The sequence below is a fragment of the Pygocentrus nattereri genome, chromosome 3, assembly GCF_015220715.1.
Source record: "Pygocentrus nattereri isolate fPygNat1 chromosome 3, fPygNat1.pri, whole genome shotgun sequence".
In the NCBI taxonomy this organism is placed as follows: Eukaryota; Metazoa; Chordata; class Actinopteri; order Characiformes; family Serrasalmidae; genus Pygocentrus; species Pygocentrus nattereri.
This window is the reverse complement of record NC_051213.1, coordinates 22,677,448-22,697,554: the sequence shown is the minus strand read 5'-3', so window position 1 is coordinate 22,697,554 and position 20,107 is coordinate 22,677,448. Positions and strand designations below refer to the sequence as shown.

The 20,107-nt window shown below is 37.0% G+C and overlaps 1 protein-coding gene across 1 annotated transcript in view; it reads right to left on the bottom strand.

The window, feature by feature from the left end:
• Positions 1-20,107, bottom strand: part of LOC108433587 (glutamate receptor ionotropic, kainate 3) — a 126,689-nt gene that overhangs the window by 68,661 nt on the left and 37,921 nt on the right. The window lies entirely within an intron of this gene.

The window sequence follows — 20,107 nt, the reverse complement described above, 5'->3', positions numbered from 1 at the left end:
CAAATCCATGAGCCAAAACACATTTCATCTGAATATCAGCTTCTTTCACCATAGCAGAGGTCATCAACCCCCTGAGCAGTGCTGCGATCCTCCCTGAAGAGCGGTCTCTACAGGACCCCGGTCCTCCACTTCAGGGCACACAGCAGCAGCCACAGTGCACTGCACACACTCCACTATTTATGACTCCAGCCCCGCTTGTGCTCCAGAGGGACGTGATGCATAAACTCCCTGGAAGGAGCCCGGCGCATTAAAATAAATGAATCCTGCCGTTTTGTGGGGAAATCTCATTAGAGTACATTAAGTAATTGCTGGAGTATATACTAATTTGACTGTTAAGAGGATAAAATGTACATTGCTCGGAAGCACTTTAACAAATTTAATAAACATGGGGGTACCAGCTCCTTGGGAGGAGGAAGAAATCCTGGGGTAATTTGCTTTACTGTTTCTCTGAAACCCCAGTCATAAGCATAATGCAAACGCCTAATGCACAAGGATTTTTCTGTCTCTGTCACAAAAGTGGAGCATTCTGGTCTAAAACACACACACACAAAAAAAAACAAAAAAACAACAATATCTCAACACCCAGCTGTATGTGTTACGGCTCCAAGTACCAAATGGTAACTCTAAAAAGCCCAAAGCAAATTGAGCTGTAATGTTTGATCTGAGATTTCTCTCTTTCTTTACATCAGTCAATTCCAGTTGCGATTAACTTGTTTCCTATTCTTAGGCTGCATTACAAAAGGGCTTAATTAATCTCTTGGGCTGTAGCCCGGTGCAGAAAACATGTGCTCATTACAGCTGCTGCTTCTCATAATATGGCCCTCAGTGAGCTTACTTAGATTCTTTTTTAAAGAGCCACAGATATTCCACTGAAATGAAAAACAACCCAAATGGTAGAGCCACATGGTGTAATGCTGTGCTAAATAGTGCCTTACAGAATCACTGCCATCAATGACACAGCACATTTTTAGGGCCAAACAGCAAAGCAAAGAAGGTCTTACATATTGAATAAAATCTCTTAATAAGATATATCCAAAAGCAGAGGCATCCAAAGATATCCGTGTCATCATCAGTCTACATTCTCATTAAACCTTCAAGTGTCGGTTTATTCTAGCACCTAAAGGTTGCTTACATTCTTGAAAAATGCATTACAGGACTGGCTGTATGTTTCAATCTAAATTACAGATAAACTTTTGGCTGCTAGGTTACAGCACAAACAGGGTTAAAGGTAGTTTGTATGGAAAAACAGATTCTAAAGAAAATTAAAGTGTACATCACTGTATGTATATGTTTACTGTCAAATTGCATTAAAGACCACTTTCATTTTTTTATGATATAAGTTCTTGGGAGTGAGCTTCATACATACAAAAATATTTATCAATTAGAGATTATGATTAATACCTTCTTTATCAGAGAAAAGAAAATGTGTTTTCCATTATATGATGGCTGTTTTCCTTTGTAAAAAATATTCCAGCCAAATTGTTAAACAAAATAACAGCATTTTGACAAACTCAACAAATGACAAAAGACTTCATTTGTTTCAATATGTACTGTAGCCTCTGCTTTCTTGTAAAATGTTGAATAGCAATCTTGCATGTCTTGCATGTTAGGCCACAGAATTTCATCAAAGACTTTTAGGAAACACAACTACAGCAAAGTAAAAATATCCTTAGATTATGATGGTATTCCAGCATTCAGTCTCAGCCTCATAGTAGCAGGCCTTCCTGGTTGCTAAACTATATAGGTTGGACTTAATTTTCCAAAAGCTACCAAACATTCATACACATTGTATGAGTCAGACCAGTTGCTTCTGTTCTAAATTCATCATTCCAAAATGGGTACCGTTTTCATGGGCCTAATAACGGATCATCTATTCCATTTTTATAACCACAAACTGCATTTAGAGATGCTAATAACCTAATCAACTGGTCAGACAGTTTGTGTGCTCTATTGCTGTCCCGTGTCCAAATGTTCCTCGTTTAGACCTTGTTCTTTCACCCCACCCAGGCAGCTAGTGCTATGCCAGAAACTGCACAATGAGACAATATCATTATCTTTCTGGATGAATGTATGCTAGCAGACGATTTGAGAGAGCTCTTTTGTATGGCTGCGCATCTCTGGTAGGGTTCCCAGGCTGCCTGTGAATAGCTCCACTGCTCCCTGGAAGCACAAAGGAACTTTGCTGTACAATGGCTGAGGAGAATGGAGCAAACAATGGCGTGCGCTAAACAATTACGGCAAACTACCAGCATTGTGCACAACACTGACCAATTAAGGGGAACATTATGTTCATCTGTTGTTCCATTCCATTTCCAAATCCTCAAAAAGCATAAGGGAAGATGCCGTGTTGGACTGTACTGTGCTTACCTGCAAGGCGATATATTCCTGTCACATTGCTGCTCTTTGATATGAGCCATTTGTTCAAGACATTGTGACACAATCTGATGCTGTTATTTATCAGCACGACAAAGATTTGACTTGATAGGCCTTGTACAGTGAGACACTGAAAATAAGTGAGCTCTCAAACCATTGTATTTTCTTTTGCATGTTGCATAATTAGATCTGAAAATTAAAATGATGTACTAGAAACAAAGACTTCTACAGACAATTATATAAAACATTTGCATTCATGATGTGATACAAACATACTACATTCATGACATATTAGGTAAAACTCGATAGTGCACAACATCTAATTATTTGCTATATTTATATATAGGAATTTACATATAGAAAAACAATAAAACTTTTTGCACAGGTCACACTATATACTTTGTTTTTGTTTGTGTTTGTTTGTTTGTTTGTTTTGTTTCCCAAAATGTTGACTTGAGCAAATTAACAGTAAATGTACATTACAGTGTGTAGAGAGTGTTCTCTGTAGATCTCTGTAAATCAACTTAACATATAATTTGTGGGCCGTGCAAAGTTTGCATACAACTGTATCATCATTGTTTTTAAAAAAATCCCAAAAATGGGAAAATGGAAGATAACGTAATGAGATTTTACTTTTAAGTAATTTTGGACCATTAATGTTGGTTCATCATCATCGTTCATCATCATAATCATGAAAGGTAGCTGCTGCATTCAAATGAAGTATAAAAGTAAAACTCCAACATGCACTGCAATACTTGGACACAAAGTATACTGATAGCTACCCAGGAATATCCCATTTTACCAATATTCAATTACCATTTTGTTCCATTTCAACAAATTCCAAATAGAAAATTAAGGATTTGATGGCAAAGCGCAGGACCAGTTTTCAAATTGGTCTCTTTCTTCATGATCTATTTTATTGGGAGTGGGCTTTACACATACAGGGAATATCAATGCTGTATTATATTTTATACCACCTTTATCCAAAGACATTATATGTCAGATGTTCATCTTTTCAAAAACTCGCTATATAGAGAATTTTTTACAAACTAATATACAGCATTTTGGAATTATATATTTTATTCATACAAAGAGAAAGTAAAGTATCACAAAGTATCACTGATTTTCCCTGTGGTCATATGTACAACTTTAGCCCAGTTCATGAGGTGCTTCACATCCAAAAACAAAAAATTATTCAAATACCTGAAAAAGTAATAAAATGCTATGATGAGTTTGGATAAACATACTGTATATTCAAATAATCCCCTCCCTATAGTTGCTCTGCCAGGTTTGTTTCAGATCTGTTGGAAGCACCACAGATAGATGGCTTTGATATGACAGTAATAATAAATAAAGAAGTCTCAATTTATTTTACTGAATTCATGCAATCCTAAAAAGACTATCACTGAACTCATTTGAATGGTGGCAGATGCCCCATCTTTGGTCCTGCATAAATCTTGAATAATCCACTATTCAGATGAATGTGATAGACAGCCTTTCGTTCATTAACACTATTCATGAGGCCATTCTCTAATAGCAGGTTCCTGTTTTGTTCCACAATATTACATATTAACATTTAAATGACGTCAGTCAATAATGCTAATGTTTAGAATGTGTAATGAGAACAGTAATTAAGTTATGCCCCATCGTCCCAGTTTACCTATTGAATATGCATCTGATACCATCAAAGCTGCGATACGCTTGCACTCTTATTTATTTGATATGATTAGTAATACTCATCGAGGCTAGAATGCTCCAATATCTCCTCTGTCAAATAACTGCCAGGTAACAACATATTTGTAAAATCTAATTTTATGCTCAAGTGGCTCTGCTTCTGCAATTTATCGCAGCTTTCACTCTCCCCTGCTCGTTCACTCACTCTCCTCCCCTCTCTCCAGCTTAGTGGGGTTTTTGATCACATTATCATTCGGAAACATTCATAGCGGATAATGTGACAGGGAAGAGCTGCTGTTTGAGCCCTGCATCACACTGCGTCCCCTCGCTACTCTAGTCCAGACCTAATTCTCGCTCTCTCGCTCTCACTGTCTCTCTCCCCCACACACATACGCACTCGAGCACCTGCAGCAGATTGAAATGTTTTTGTTGCCAGGCAAAAAAATGCCAAAAAGAAAAGAAAAGCGTGAAAAGAAGACAAGCTTCACAGACACAAAGACACAGCCATCAATGTGACTGTACATTCAAAACACACCTATCAAGCTTCGAATCCATACAAAAAAAAACAAAAAACAAAGAAGAACAAAATACACCCCCCCCCCCCAAAAAAAAAAAAATTTAAGAAATAAACAGGCAGTTTTTGTCTTCCTAAAAACACAATGAACCAACCATTGAGCCTTGGCTGGTGTAGCACAGCAGCACAGTACACTTCCTCTCTTATCTTTAGTGTAGCTTTACTGTTATCATGAAGTGCTCTGGTGCCAGGACTTCCTGGCCCGTGACTAGCAGGTAAACCCTGCCAAAGAGCGGAACAATGGGGACACAGGCCAAAAGAATAATGGACCTAAAACAGCGAATCCCACCAAGAACGCATGCACACACACATACACGCACAGCATACAAGGACAGAATCCGGTCTTTGGCATCCTTACACATGCAAAGACAAAGGAGAGGTAGCTCAGCAGGAAAAGAGCCAGTCTTTTTCATTAGCAGCAGTTGTGAGCGCTGTCCCTGGTGTCCATGGACCGAATGTCACTCATGGCTTGGCATTTCATGAACATGATTCTGTGATCTATCGTACCACTGAGAGCAAATGTCAGGTGATATGTTAGCAAAGTTAAAGGAGTAGGGGGCAGAAAATCCCTCTAAATGGCATACAGGTGTCGATGCAATCACTGTGTGGTTGTTGATTTGCTTTCTTTTCTTGGCTGAATTTAACAAGAGAATAGCGAATGGGGCACAGGTCAAAGTGGTCACTGTGCAGCACCACTGACCAGTTCTCATGATAGTTAAATGAAACAATTGTCTGTTATTTCATTATTTTAACACATAAATGGCAAGGTCCTGCAGGTCCATGCTTCCATTCCCTGATACCTATAATAGTTTGCATTGTTTTCCATCTAATTACTGAATAATAGGTCTTGGGATGCATGATCCTGGGAATTTAAGAGGTAAAGTGTTTCCATATCAAATTTGGTCTTATTCCATAGCATATTTTATAGGGAATAACGCAGAGACTTGAACACATTCAGGTGAGTCTAAGATCACAGATTTTTGCACAACAGTGATCTCTGAGCCTGAATGCTAATGTGGTTGCCAAAGACCGTTGTTTTCCTGTGCTTCTTGGCTGTTTGATGTACTCTTCCATATGTCCTTTGATCCTTCATTGATTAACCCAATATCGGGAAGAACGATGGCTCAAAGGATATAAACGTTGAAAATTATGCTTTCTAAAAGGTATTTGTTACAAACATCCTGCATCATCATGCATATATTTATTTCTTTAATTTTTCTGCTGTTATACATTAATATTAATAAAAAGTCTTCTGCCAACATTTTAATACCACCAGTCGAACATGTTTTGTTGATTTTCTAAACGATACATGGGGCATGGGACAACAATACATGGGACAAACAATACATTTTTACATACAATAATGCATTAATATGCACAGAAGTGTGTTCTATGTAGAGGACATGTTAACTTATTTTCACTTAGAAAATGTCATTTGACCAGAGATGCCTACATGTTTGCATTTGACTTCTAATTCTGAACTGCTCCGGTTTGATGAATTACTGTTTGCTAAATAATACCTGTGACTAACAGTTTGGCACTTTCTCAGCTGCTTTTGTAAGGGCTTTTTTAATGTTGTGGATATCAGTTCCCTGCAAAAACCATCCTTTAATACTGTATATATTTATCAGGTTAATATTCTGACTCCTTCAATTAATCAAATGTTAATTTGTTAGGCTAATTTTAACTGAAGGTAAATCTCTCATGCTGCAGTGGGAAGTCTGGATTAGCTGTCGGTCCAGAACAAAAGCTCATTATAAGCACCCTGTTTCTAACTTATGCTTGTGCCCTCTGTCTGTAAGAAGACTGAAATCTTTAGAACAATCAATATTTACCTTGTTATAATTTTGGACTTAAATCTACTTTCAGGCACATAATCTTTTCCGCTTTCAGTATCTATTGTTGAATAAAGTTCTCACAGGAAAGATGTTATAAAATAAAGCAAATGAAGAAAATAAACCTGCTTCAGAAATAGCCAAGAGGATTACAAAGACAAACATCTTAAATGATCTTACATCATCTTATTAAATAATTGCAACCAATTCATTGTCAGCATTACTTTCGTTTAAAAAGAAAAAGCCTCAATGTTAGCAATGTATTGGTTCATATCATCATCATACTGTTCATGTTTATGTGTTATTGAAATAATATTGGGAAGTGGTAATTAAGTGCACTACATCTGAATTTAGTGGGGAAAGTTTCAGCAAAAAGTTATTTAACCAAATGCTGTAAAGTTCTTCAGTGTGATAAGCCGCACTAGATGGATGCAAACAACTGATTAAAAAAATGAATGATTAAAAAACATTCAGGGTGCAAAGATTATAAGCCCCCCACACACACAAATGCACACACACAGAGTTGGCTGTGGCTTAGACCTACTTTCTATTTTATTTTTACTGAAATGCTTTTTTTTTATCATTAACTGATTTAATGAATCTCATATATCTTTAATGAAACTCATACATTAAATAATATAAGGGTGACAATCAATACTTTTCACTTCTCATTCTACACACAGTTTTTGTTTCTGCAAACCTGTGCGACTGTGACCTGCTGCCAGTTTTTTCTCTTTAACACCAACTTGTATGCCTCCCCTGCTGGAGAAACGTCAGCCTGCCACACATGTGTAAGCTCATGTGTGAGTTTCAAAGCCACATCCACAAGCTTTACATCTAAAAATACCAGACATTTTCCATTGTTATACCTCATGTGCTTTGGACTTCAGCATTGGTTGCCTGAGGAAAATCATGAAGCAATATATTATCATAGTTTCACAACTCATTAAAACCATCTGGACACTAAAGCTGTATAGAAAATGTTGATAATTTTGCTCAGATGGTTCATTTTACAGTAAAACAAACCCCATTTAAAAATCTGATTGATATTTTCTGAATCAATTCATATGTTTTCAAGAGAGAATCATGTTTACATATAGGAATCAGTTATTTTCCCCACTGCTATTGCCTACAGTAATGACTTCTCTTATTCAGATATTACTGCTGGTATTGTATATTGCTTTGTTATTTATGTGTAATGGTTAGGAAAATGTTGTTTTTCTCATCTTACACACAGAGTTAGATAAGGCATCTGACCAACCCTGTCTAACCATGCGCACCGCCTGAGTTTCTGGACTTGCCAGTATGAAGACTGAGCTCCATTAACAGCCCAGCAGGCAGCACACTCTACCCCATGATACTCTCTCTCTCACTGTCTCTCTCCCCCCCCCCCCCCCCCCCCTCTCTCTACACACACACACACACTGTAGCATTCTCCACAAAAACAAAACACTCACAAATTCTGTTTAGAAAAGTGGGGCTATGAATAAAGCACAATGAAGGAAATAACGCAGCTGTGCATGAGGAGGGATAAATCGCACTGCGCTTGTAATTAATTTTAGGAATCTGTCACCTCAGCCGTTTCTTCCTTCTCCTGTTCAGACATTCATCATTCCATCCATATGGGTATTGACAAAAGCATTTGAGACACACAACACTATTTAAGTCTGCATGATAAAGACAGTAGGGAGTTTTAACAACAGCCATCTGTGTGCCTGTGTGTGAGAGTATTTATTATAATGTGTCTCTCTGTGGCTCGGGGGCGTCATTTTCATTAAGGCGACACGAAGAGACCTTTTAATTCCCGAGCCAACAACAGCAGGCCGAATGTATCCTGAGGGTCAAAACGCCTATGAAGAAAATGGATCTCCAAAACCGAGATCATGGGGTTAGATAACCACTAAGAACTGCCAGTACTAAGGGAAGCGTAATTGACATTGATTTTACACTTCGGGAAGCAATTAATATCTAGCCTGAGTTTAGCAAGTGGATAGTATTTCCAATTTTGTTAGATAATGGGGAGATGTTGTTTATGGACTGCACTTGATTAGCTGACTGTGTTGACCAGCTTTGTACCAAAGCATACTATCTAAAGTTGTCTTCATTGTGTCCTAACAAAGCGATAACACGCAGACTACTAACATAATTCAGTTATAAAAAGAGCCATTTATACAAGAAGAGCTTGGGCAGAAAATATTTCATTCTTTTGTTGGAATACAGAGATGAAGAGTACACAAATATCTTCAAAAAAGGCCTAAAATATTTATACATATATACAAGTTTACTGTGTAAAATATATACTTATTACTATTTCTATGAAGCACATGATGTACAGCTGTAGGGAGATACAAAAAACAAGAAGGCAAAATAAAATAGCTCCATCCCACACACTTCACTGTGAGTGAAGCACTGAACTACCATTCACCCAGGTTGGAGGAGATTAGGTTACCCCACTTTCAAGGTGCAAGCGGACAAGACTAAATATAAAATTGGCCCACTTATTACTAAAGAGTCTGTTCCCATGCAAGCTTAATGCAGACAAATGGAGGGAGGTTCAGGGCATATCATTTGGGACACCCCTGGCTAATTTCTAGGACAGGAGCTACTGAAATGGAAATTGAGTGGGCCTTTCTTTGATCGTTTTTGCACCCCCTGAAACAAACCCAATAATGAGCGTCTGACATTGGGTCCACCTTTTTCCTCAGTCTCCTGATACTCTGATATAGTCAAGCTTGAGTTTTACATGGTGGTCATTTAACAGTCTGATCATTCCCAGCCTAAAAAGACACAGTTAAAAACTGATACTTTTACTAGTTCGCAGTGTCACAAAAAGCAATTCAGAATTTGTAGATAACACAAACTTATTAAGGTTTTCCAGTGAAGCCATACACAATCAGCATACGCCAGTCAATGTGTCTGTAAAGCATATGGGCTTTATTGCTACATTCTGTTCTCAGGGCACTACAGGGAAATCAGTGAATGACTTTTGCACACTTAGAGCCCCTATTTATCTAAGGATGGATGTCTCACTCTTTCTATCTTCTTATTTCTGATCATTGGTTTGACAAAAACAACAACAACAACAACAACAATAATAGTAATAATAGTTCTTAACCCTTTCATTTTGGGCAAAAAGTGGCAATTTCTGCTTTTTAGAGGAGGGGCTCTGATAAACCTTAATTACACAATTTCCCCCTTACCCCAGATGTCCTTGATCAGCTGAGATGTGTGGTGTCCAAGTTTTCCAAATTCTTTTCCATAAATAAAAAAACTTTTCCATAAATATATGTTCATGTCAACACGGTTTATGACATTATATAACTTATAGTAAATTACAAAAACAAAGAGGAGTCAGAATTCGGCACAACACCTGTTGTCTAAAATGTCTGACCTTAATGAAGCCTTGGATGTGGTTTGAGTGGGTGGGGGAAATCTCGGAGAATGTATTTACAGAAGAGCTTTGGAGGGCTATTGATTTCTAATGCTTGCTAGAAACATTGGCATAGTAGCTTAAGTGCTAAAATAATTAAGTAAAATGTGGACACCATTAGCTGACTTTAGCTGAACAATCTATAGTAAGTGGAAATTGTGTAATTAGATTTTTTTTTCATTCTTTTAAGCTTTATAACATTTCTTTTGACATGTAAGCAAAGCTTCATGACATTATATGACAATGCAAAATGGTGACAGTATGCATTGTGGAGAATGAACATTCCATTAAATATGCAGAGCTTCAACACCAAAGGTTGCAAATGATCTGCAACAATTAACAACTCCCCCCCAGTGCTCCTCCTGCCTCCCAGGACTAGTGTCATTATAAAAGTGCACAACAGCAAGTTGCTTAAACGTTGGTTTAAACTTACTTGATTGAAATGTGTACACTGGCTTCACATGAAAGATATATGTTACATCAACATAATTATTATATAGAAGAGCTTAATTATCATCCTTAAAGTTCATGTAATGCTTCATTCATGTGGGATTGACATATATTCCACTTTGTTAGTGTATATTATGATCTAAGTAAAGGAAAAACTCATAGTTTTTATTTGTGCTTGTGTGCATCAAAAGCTAACATTTTTGAGCAAGAAAACAATAGAATAGGAATGTATACCACACTTCAGTTGGCTTTAACTGTTACTCTAATGACACATCTGTAGTAAAATATTCATCTGAATTCAGTTTTGAATGTGCCCTCACATATCTAACATTCAGAAATGATCACAGTACTTCCAGCAATGAAGACAACATTATGCTTCCTTTATATAGTGATAGAAAATATGCTAGACTAGAGAACGCTCCAGTTATAAATGTGGCCAGTGACCGATTAGGTAAGATCAGGTTAAATTGGATAGATGCCTTGATTTAATATTTGATATGACATTGATAGGTGAATGAACAAGAGTTATTTTGGATATCATTTGAAAGCATCCTTGAGATCTGTATCTATGGAAGTATGAAAGACATATTCAGTACATTCTGTTATACATGAGCATCATTAATTACCATTAACTCAGTACACACAACATTTATATCAGGACACTTCTGTTTCAGTTGTAGCTGTTTTCAATGGCCTTTAAGAGATTATATGCACAAGATGTGCAGCATGACTTGCAACCATTCTTTAGCACCTTACATTTTCTGATCAGGAACTTTAGAAGTAGCTACATTTTTATGTAAATTCTGAAACATCTTAGTAGAAATATTGATATTTCAGCATGTTTAATCAGTTCGCGTCCACTTGTATCTAACTGCATTTTCCAAGTTAGTAACTTTAGTTATGCTTAGCTCTTGGCACAACCATGTTGTGCCATATGTTACTTAAAACATATTTCATGTAGAATCTAAATTAAATATTTAAATATTTAAATATTTTTCACTGACAACATTTACAGAAATGGCGTTTTTTTCTGAGAACGCAGTTCTTTCCTAAGCCTATTCTAAATGATTATACAGATTTTTTAATGTACTGCTAACAGTTAAATTTAAGTTTCACAGGAAAATAACTTTAGAACAGCAGTGGCAACACAATAACATTGATTTAATAATAACACAGTGAGGTTCCAATAATCGAATCTGCTCCTTTCTCTGGCGTGCATATTCATAATGAAATGAACATTTTGATTCTAACATCCAAGGGATACATTTTGTTTGTTTTTGTTTTTTTAATTAGTCAAACTTGTGCATGTTTAATAAACAGTGCTTTACTTGCATATCTAAATGTATTTTTTGCTAAATTTCCAATTTTAAAAATATTTGGAAGCATGTCAGTAATCAACTGGAAAAGCTTCACTGTGATATACTGTTAAATAGTACTCTCTCTGTAGTGTCTTGAATGTAGTATCTCCAGTGGAATTCAAGCACAAACACCTGGCAGCCCTTCAAGAGCCTATTTTGCTGGCTGCTCAGGTTAATTCAAACAAGTACACCACACACCGCTTTGTTGATTAGTTCTTCAAGCGGTCTGGCCCCTTTACAATGAAAGCCCAGCCAATGTGCAGCCTAAAAGCACAGAGATAACACAAAAATGCCATCTTGTCAATATCATGTGAGACTATGAGGGTATTGCTAATGAGATCTCTGCCCTTGGAAGAAAATATAGCCCCAACATTAAATGTTTAAATTACTCTTGCTTTGCCTCTCTGAACAGCTTTGGAATACAACCAGGAACACCATTAGCCCACTTTGACGAGACAAATCCATTTACTTTAACAATTCTGTACACATATGCTAACAGAAATGATTTTTTCACCATTTGAAAATACTTGTATTTGTTTTCTTGATGGTTCAGCCATTTTTTGAAAGAACAACAAATGCATTTGTCTGCAGTGCATGAACAATCTATAAGTCCATAGCAAAAAAAGAACATCTACTGAAAACACAGGTGTTCTGTAGCCCTGCAAGCCATGCTGTTAATTATGCTGGATACTAAACTGTTATTTTCTTTCAGGCATTTATCAACATTTATCAAATTGTATTCTGCTTCTGGTCTGGATTAAATCTGAGATCTGCCAGTTTCTTTGGCTGTTTTGAGGATTTAAACCAATCCAGATAGCCTTTGAAAAATGGTCCCTGGAAATTGTGTACTTTTGTATGAAATGCTATGTGTACACCCACAATTTCACCAGTCTGGGTCTGCTTTACCATTCGTTAGTTCAGAAAATGTTTTCTTGCCCCAATGTTAAGTAATGTTTACCTTTTTAATTACAATAATTGAATGAAACGCAAGGAATTTAACTAAATAATATTACTTTCAATAGGACACAACTGAGCCAACAATAAGAAACAACTGTGTTTTCGTGTTGGCGTGCTAGCTTTTGGCTTTCCGTTTGACTTCTGTTTCGCAGTGATATGCTGATAATAAGCTGAATGGCATGTGTTCTTGTGTGATGTACACCCTTTTGATACTTAGCATGAGCAGTCTTTACAAATCACTTGCCCCTTGTAAAACTGAGAAATATTTCCCTTTTGCTGTTGATCTGAAGCCACCCAAACTGTTTGAATGTGTCTACACTAACCATTGTACACTGGTTGTAATTTTCATTACCAATAAATTTAGTTCTGTTAGGTTATTGTTAAGATTTTGACACTTGTTGTAGAACTATTTAATTTTTTTGAGAAACATTTTCACCCTTTTTTTCTCTATCAGCCAAAAACTGCAAGTTTCCATTTTTTTGACAATTTTCAGCTGAAAATTTGTGCTACTCAAAATTTCAGGGGATCCCTAGTGAGAACATAACACCACTGTTAAAAATAAAATACATTAAAATACCAAAAACTGCAAGTTCCATTTTTTTGACAATTTTCAGCTGAAAATTTGTGCTACTCAAAATTTCAGTGGATCCCTAGTGAGAACATAACACCACTGTCAAAAATAAAATACATTAAAATACCTTTACAGAAGGCAAAAATGCTTTGATTTATTAATTAAGTTAATGTAAAGAGATTGGTTTCCAATTTTGGAGCACTTCACAAAATGTGTATATAGTGTGTGTGTGTGTGTGTGTGTGTGTGTGTGTGTGTGTGTGTGTGTGTGTATATATATATATATATATATATATATGTATAACAGCAACCACAAGGAAATTAACTCTTTTAAGTAGATGTCAGTGACAAATGTTTAGCATTATCCAAGTGTCTTCTGTACCTCTTGGGCAAAAATCTCCACTGGACGTCATTAATGCATAAAGGCTTTTAAAAAAAAAGTCAAATCATGAACATATCAATGATCAGCTAAACAGTGGAGTGATGGATAATGATCACCCTGGTGTTGTGATTGAGGGTTAATGTGTGAAATGATACAGTACGTCAGCTTGGGATGCTTCATTCTCCTCCCTGTCAGACAACTGAAGCACATGTGGGCAGCCCACTCTATCCCTCACGTCAATTTCTCATGCATTTTCTCCAAGTAGCAGTCACGCTAGTTGCACAGCATAAAGTGTTTGCTCTGTTTTCTCTGATCTCCAACATGCAACGGGCTACCTCTTTGACAGTTGGGCTGGCTGATGCCTGACAAGCAGTAATGCTTTGTTGGCAGAGTAACATTAGGAGAAGGCTCTCCTCCAACATCCTTCCTCACCCACAACAAGGACCTTCGTGAACCTGAGAAACTGCTGATAACAGACAGTACATCTCACACATACTCATCACACTTTCCTCTGATTATCAACAAGGACTCTAGGCTGGTGCCTCACATCAACTTAACACATTGGAAAATATGTTTTTGCTTAAAAGGTATTCATTGCTTCTCTAAATTTCTTGCTGATGAGGATTCTTTTCCCGGTGTTGACCTACATACTTTTATGTTGTCATATCATTGTCATAACTGCTACAACTTTGAATGTAGTGAATATGTTGAAGGTTGCTTGTGAAAAAAAAATGCTTAATAGCAACCTAGAATCAGATGAACTGATGAGTCTGTCTAAATTAAATATCATAATCCGGCTAGAAGAGCTCCACATACATGGACAGAAATTTTAAAGCTCAAAACTTGGAAGTGAAGTTATTACTTTTGGTTATAACAATGTAATTATACAGAAAATGTATTATATAGGAATGTGATTATGTAATTACATATTTATGGCATAATCAGTTATGCAATTACATATATAGTAACTATTTTTCACACATTTTTCCAATAAGCAATGAATGAGAAATATTTAACACAGAATTACATCTTTCATGTTTTCTTGTTACTTAATTTTAACTACCATGTATGCTTACGTACACAGTGAGCAGCACTGTTCATATTCTCATATGCATACCATATGCATACCATAAGTCTGTCTGGAGGATTAAAAGGTACACTGTCAGAAAAAAGGGCCCTGTCCAAGTAATCTTTAGTCCACCAAGGCCACAACACACTCAAAAGTAGGATGTTGCCCTTAAGGTCCAATTGTGTATCTTTAATGAGTCTTAAAAATACACGACATTCACTTCCTCGGGGGAAAGGGGCATATTTTATACCTTTCAAAAACATTTTTAATATCTGGATAAGTTTTTTTAGATCTATAAATAAACTGATAAGCTCTTTTATTTGCAAGAAAGGCATACCTAGAACAGCTCTAAAAATTTTAACCAAATCTAAAACAAAAGGGGGATTGGGACTCCCGGATTTTCAGTTATACTATTGGGCTGCTCAGGTGAAGGGTTTGATTGGCTGGTTACAGAATCGTAGATCTGCTCACTGGACAGATATGGAAGAAGACCTCTGCTTTCTTACCCTTCTGGATTCCCTACCATTCATCACTAATATAAATGCATTATATTCAGTGTCAAGAACATTTGTAATTTACAATACTTTGCAGGCCTGGCAGGATGTAAAGAAGTTCTGTGGTTCTTTTGGTTGAATATCTTTGTTAGCTCCACTATCCTGCAATTGGTAAATCCTTGTTCACTAACTGGAAAGAATATGGTATATACAAGTTTCTGTTTAGTGATAGTTCTCTTAAATCTTTTTCAGATCTAAAATTGGAGTTTAAAATTCTGAAACAGGATTTTTATAAATACTTACTAATTCTGCACTTAATTACTGTACTGCAGAGCACTGGACATCTGTCTTTGGGGCTGTCGGGTTTGGAGGAGATTTTGGAAATTCTACGCCAGTGAAAGAGAAAATTTCCTTACTTTATAGTGCTTTGTTAGACAACCATAGTTCCTCTTTGACGTCACTTAAAAGTGTATAGCAGAAAGATCTGAGATGTGTTCTCAGTGATGAATAATGGGACACTATTTGTCAGGTTGTCTTTATCCCATCAAAAAAATAATTGAACAGAATTATAAATTCTTACACAGGATTTACCTCACCCCAGTTCATTTAAACAAAATATACCCTAACTCATCTTCCAGATGTCATCGTTGAAAAATGTGCTTAGGGTCATTGTTTCATGTTTTTTTGGTTTTGTGGGGCATTAAAACATTTTTGGAAGGAGATATATGATTTAACTGTTACGGCTCTGGAAATCTTGATACATTTTACACCTATATGGTACCTATTTGGTACCGATCTGGACAGGACATTGGATCCCATGTCTGTCAAGAGGATTGGCTTAATATCACATATAGCAAAGAAGTGCATCCTGCTCAACTGGAATCAACAAAGGGCTCCAACACTCAGTCTGTTCAAAAAACTATGAATGAAACATTGCAACTGGAACAGCTTACTTACTGTTATCTTTCAGAAAATATGGGAACCACTTAGGGACCTGACTACTTTATGTAGCCGGCACTATCTATTCTGATTGGGTAGTTACAGGATATGTATTGTGACTTTTTTTCTCTGTTTACTTATGTGTATATATACACTTTTATATATATTAAGTGACCCTTATTAGTTCCACAGCTGGGAAATTTCACCTCTGCATTTAATCTATCCGTGAGGTGAAAGACCACATACACTCTAGTGAGCACATTCACACTAAGGGACAGTGAGCACACTTGCCTGCAGCGGTGGGCAGCAGTTAGGGGTTAGGTGTCTTGCTCAAGGACACCTCAGTCATGTGCTGTCAGCTCTGGGGATCAAACCAGCAACCTTCCGGTCACAAGGCCAGTTCCCTAACCTCCAGTCCATGACTGTCCCAAAAATATAAAAAGCCTGAAGTGAAGAGTTTTTTGAGTAAAAGCAAAATTAAATGTATCACTGTAATAGAATGTGGTATATATTCCCCACCCAAGGGTACTGTATAAGTATAACTGTATGAGGATAAGACCCCAGTGACAGCCTTTGTACCCTGAAAGGTATCCTGTTTATCTGTGAGGTAGAAGTGGGCAGGTCAGAGCCAAAACATCTACATTCAAGCTTTCCTATTGTCATAAATCTCCAGACACAGCTGCCAGGTTAGCACAGCCTGACTGTAAGCTAGGAATAATCTAACGCAAACTACTAATTATTTTCCACAACAAGCTACATACCTATGTTAGCAAATTCTACTTTGCAACACCTCACGTGATCTTTATACACAGCATGGTGGACTGCTAGCCAAAAGAGTATTTACTGACAAACCCTAAATGTAATCCAGCATCTATGCTGCAGATGAAATACTGCAGACTAAAGGCCAATCAGCACTACATAGCTTGTTTTACTAATAAAGTTCTGAATAAACATTGCTCTATTAGGTTGTTTTACAATACTATTAATTGTTGTTTATTACTGTTGTGGTATTATTGTTAAACCTCTGTTACAGTGTGGGTAAAGTTACCTGTCATCAGCAATTACCAATTAAAGTCTTAATGCTATAGTCCTACATGCAGCACTCTCAGCATTCTAGCAGTATGACTAACACTCTGCACACATGGACATTATAAATACACACATATACACTCATTTACATACACATGCACACACACATATGCACATGCAATTTTCTGGTTGTAGCTAAATTCAGCAAAAGTAGATATCTTGTGGACACCTGCCAATCAGTCTTTTCTTAGTGTTCTCTGTGTTGCTGGTGTTCTTTGTAGTGGTTATGTACAAAAATGCTGAACAAAAACCTTCTAACTGCCTTGAAAAACTGTAAAATCTTTATTTAGTTTTTTTTTTTTTTTTCCCCTATAAGCAATGCTGCAGCCGCTACACATTAATCTAGTGGTTTAACATTTGAGGCAATACACAGTGGACCTACTAACACCAAACAAAATTTGTTTTAAACAAGAGCCAATACAGTATCTTGGGTCTATTGGGAGTAAGCAGAAAATGTGTATCGTGTGAAACAAAAGGCCTGGTGGCATTTGAAGAATCATTGGAGGGAATGGAGGCCAGGCACTACGCTGAATTGAATAATAACAGCAACATGAGACCTAAAACGCTACAGGGCTGACAAGTTCATTACCACTGGAAGCTGCCCTGCTGCAGGATTTCTGATGGCATACTATTAAACCTTTTTTTCCTTTACTCCCAGTGAAATTACACTGTCTGCAGCCATACACAGGTCACACACACCATTCTGTGCTAACATTTGATTACAATTCTTTCCTTAGAAAAAGTCTTTCTTCCTGACTGAGGTTCCTGCAGCATTTTATTATAAACATTACAATGTAAATGCATTAACATCAACAAACAAGCCAAGTGCCAGGGGGCCAAAATTTTAATCATAATGTGGCCTCAAGAGAAGTTCTCAAGAAGTCAAAGAAAAAGCAAAAAACGATGTTAAACTTGTAGAAATGGCAAAAAATGTAACAAACACTTTACATTCAGCTCTACTTGTGGGACAGAGGCACCAACACACGTCAGGTTTTGGGGAAACAGGGTTTACGTCTGACAGGAACAACATTCAATGACAATTGTATGCAAAAATGTATACACCTCCAGTCAAATGATGTTTTCTGATGTATTAAGTAAAAATAACATATCCTCCTTGGAGAGCAAACCTCTGCCACTGGAGAGTCCAATGTGAGTCAACACCTTTTAAAATACATCATAGCAACAAAGGCTGAACTGGTCAATTTGAACACAAATCACCATCACTGTTAGTATAGCAAAAGCATGTAAAATATATCAAGGCTTAATCTTTAGCATGAGAAGAAAGTGGCAGAAATAAAGCATATTTTATGAAGAGAATTAAAAATTATAATAATAGAAAAAGAATAAGAATAAGAAAACAATGAAAACAAAAAAGTATTGCTCAATTCCCAGTGTTACACATTTCTGTTTCTTCTTCTTATTATTATCATTAGTTCTTTTTAAAATAAGACCTTACTCCCTGTGTAGTATACTACACAGGTCATGACACAATGGCTTCTACACTCAAACAGTGCATTATGTGTCAAACAGAAAGCCATTTATATTTAACCATGAATATAAATACGACATTCCAGCTAATTGTGGACATAGCGTGCAATAGTTTCATGACCTATGCAAGGCACAGTATAAAGAGAAGGGAGCCATTTGAGATTCAGTCTAGGAGTTTATGCTGGGAACTGACAATCTTATCTGTCAGTAATGCACTGTTTAACTAAAACTACTTAGGTATAAAAATAAAATATAGAATTGTTCATTATTTTCAGTTACCTTCATTTTAGCCCTTTAAAATTGGTATTATACAGGCCACAAGATTTTGATATTGGTTGAGTCCTTGTGTGAAATTTGATATTATAAAAAACTATTTAGATTCTAAAATCTAATAAGTTTGTATATACTTGTTATGTTAATGGTTTATTGATCACTTAAGGTAGTGTGTTTCAGGCTGTGCTCTCTTGTGGAAAATGATGGCAACACATACGGCCTTTCATGGCTTATTGCTTTACTCTGGGTTTATGTGCCTGATTAGATCTCTTCATGATCACCATCATTGTGCACTCTGAACACCGCTTTTTTCACTTTGTATGACTCAAGCTAGTTGAAAATTGTGCACTGCAAAAAAGTTAAAGCCAAATGCTTTGAAAATGTCCACCTCTCTTACAATTGGGGTAAGGATTAAAAGGATGTTTAGGGATTCAACCCATGTTCCTTCACCTCCTCAGGACCTCCAGTAGAGGAGCACGCTCTGTTTGATGTGTGCTGGCCCGGGCCTCCATCAGCAGGACTCCCGGGCCTAATTGTTTTCCCTGCCAATCTGACACAGTTAAATGAAGGGTGTCTGGCAGGGGTGCATCTTTCAAACTGTATCCACACAGCCAATCTCAAGGGTGCTTCTTGGATTCAAGTGAAGTGTGAAGCTTCGGCCAAAGTTTGGAGACATGAGGGAGAAAAGTGCCTCTCTGTGAAGCAGCTTTGATATACCACTGATCTACAGGGCTATGTAGCTTCAAAGTGGTCTGAAGTTCATTATTCAACAGCAGAAACCGCCTGAAAACCCTGCTATTGTGTCGTAACAATCAGGGCTCTTTAATAGTCTTATGCAGCTTACGCCAGTACAGGTCGAAGAAATATAGAGAAAATGGGATAAGCTGCACAAAAGCAAGAAAAAATCTATGTATGAATCACTGAAGATTAGGGAGCGCCATGCAATTGAAATTATGTGCTATTTAGACGCTTACAATTTTCCAGGTGAATGCGATTCTGAGCAGCATGCGGAACACTTTCCTCTCTCTACTCTTTGTTCCTCTCTGCTGCTGGCACCAAGCAAGCTCTTTTCCTTCACTTCGACTTCACCTCATCACACATCCCTCACATCCCATCTTCATCTGCCCCTCTCTCACTTCTCTCTCCAGCTCG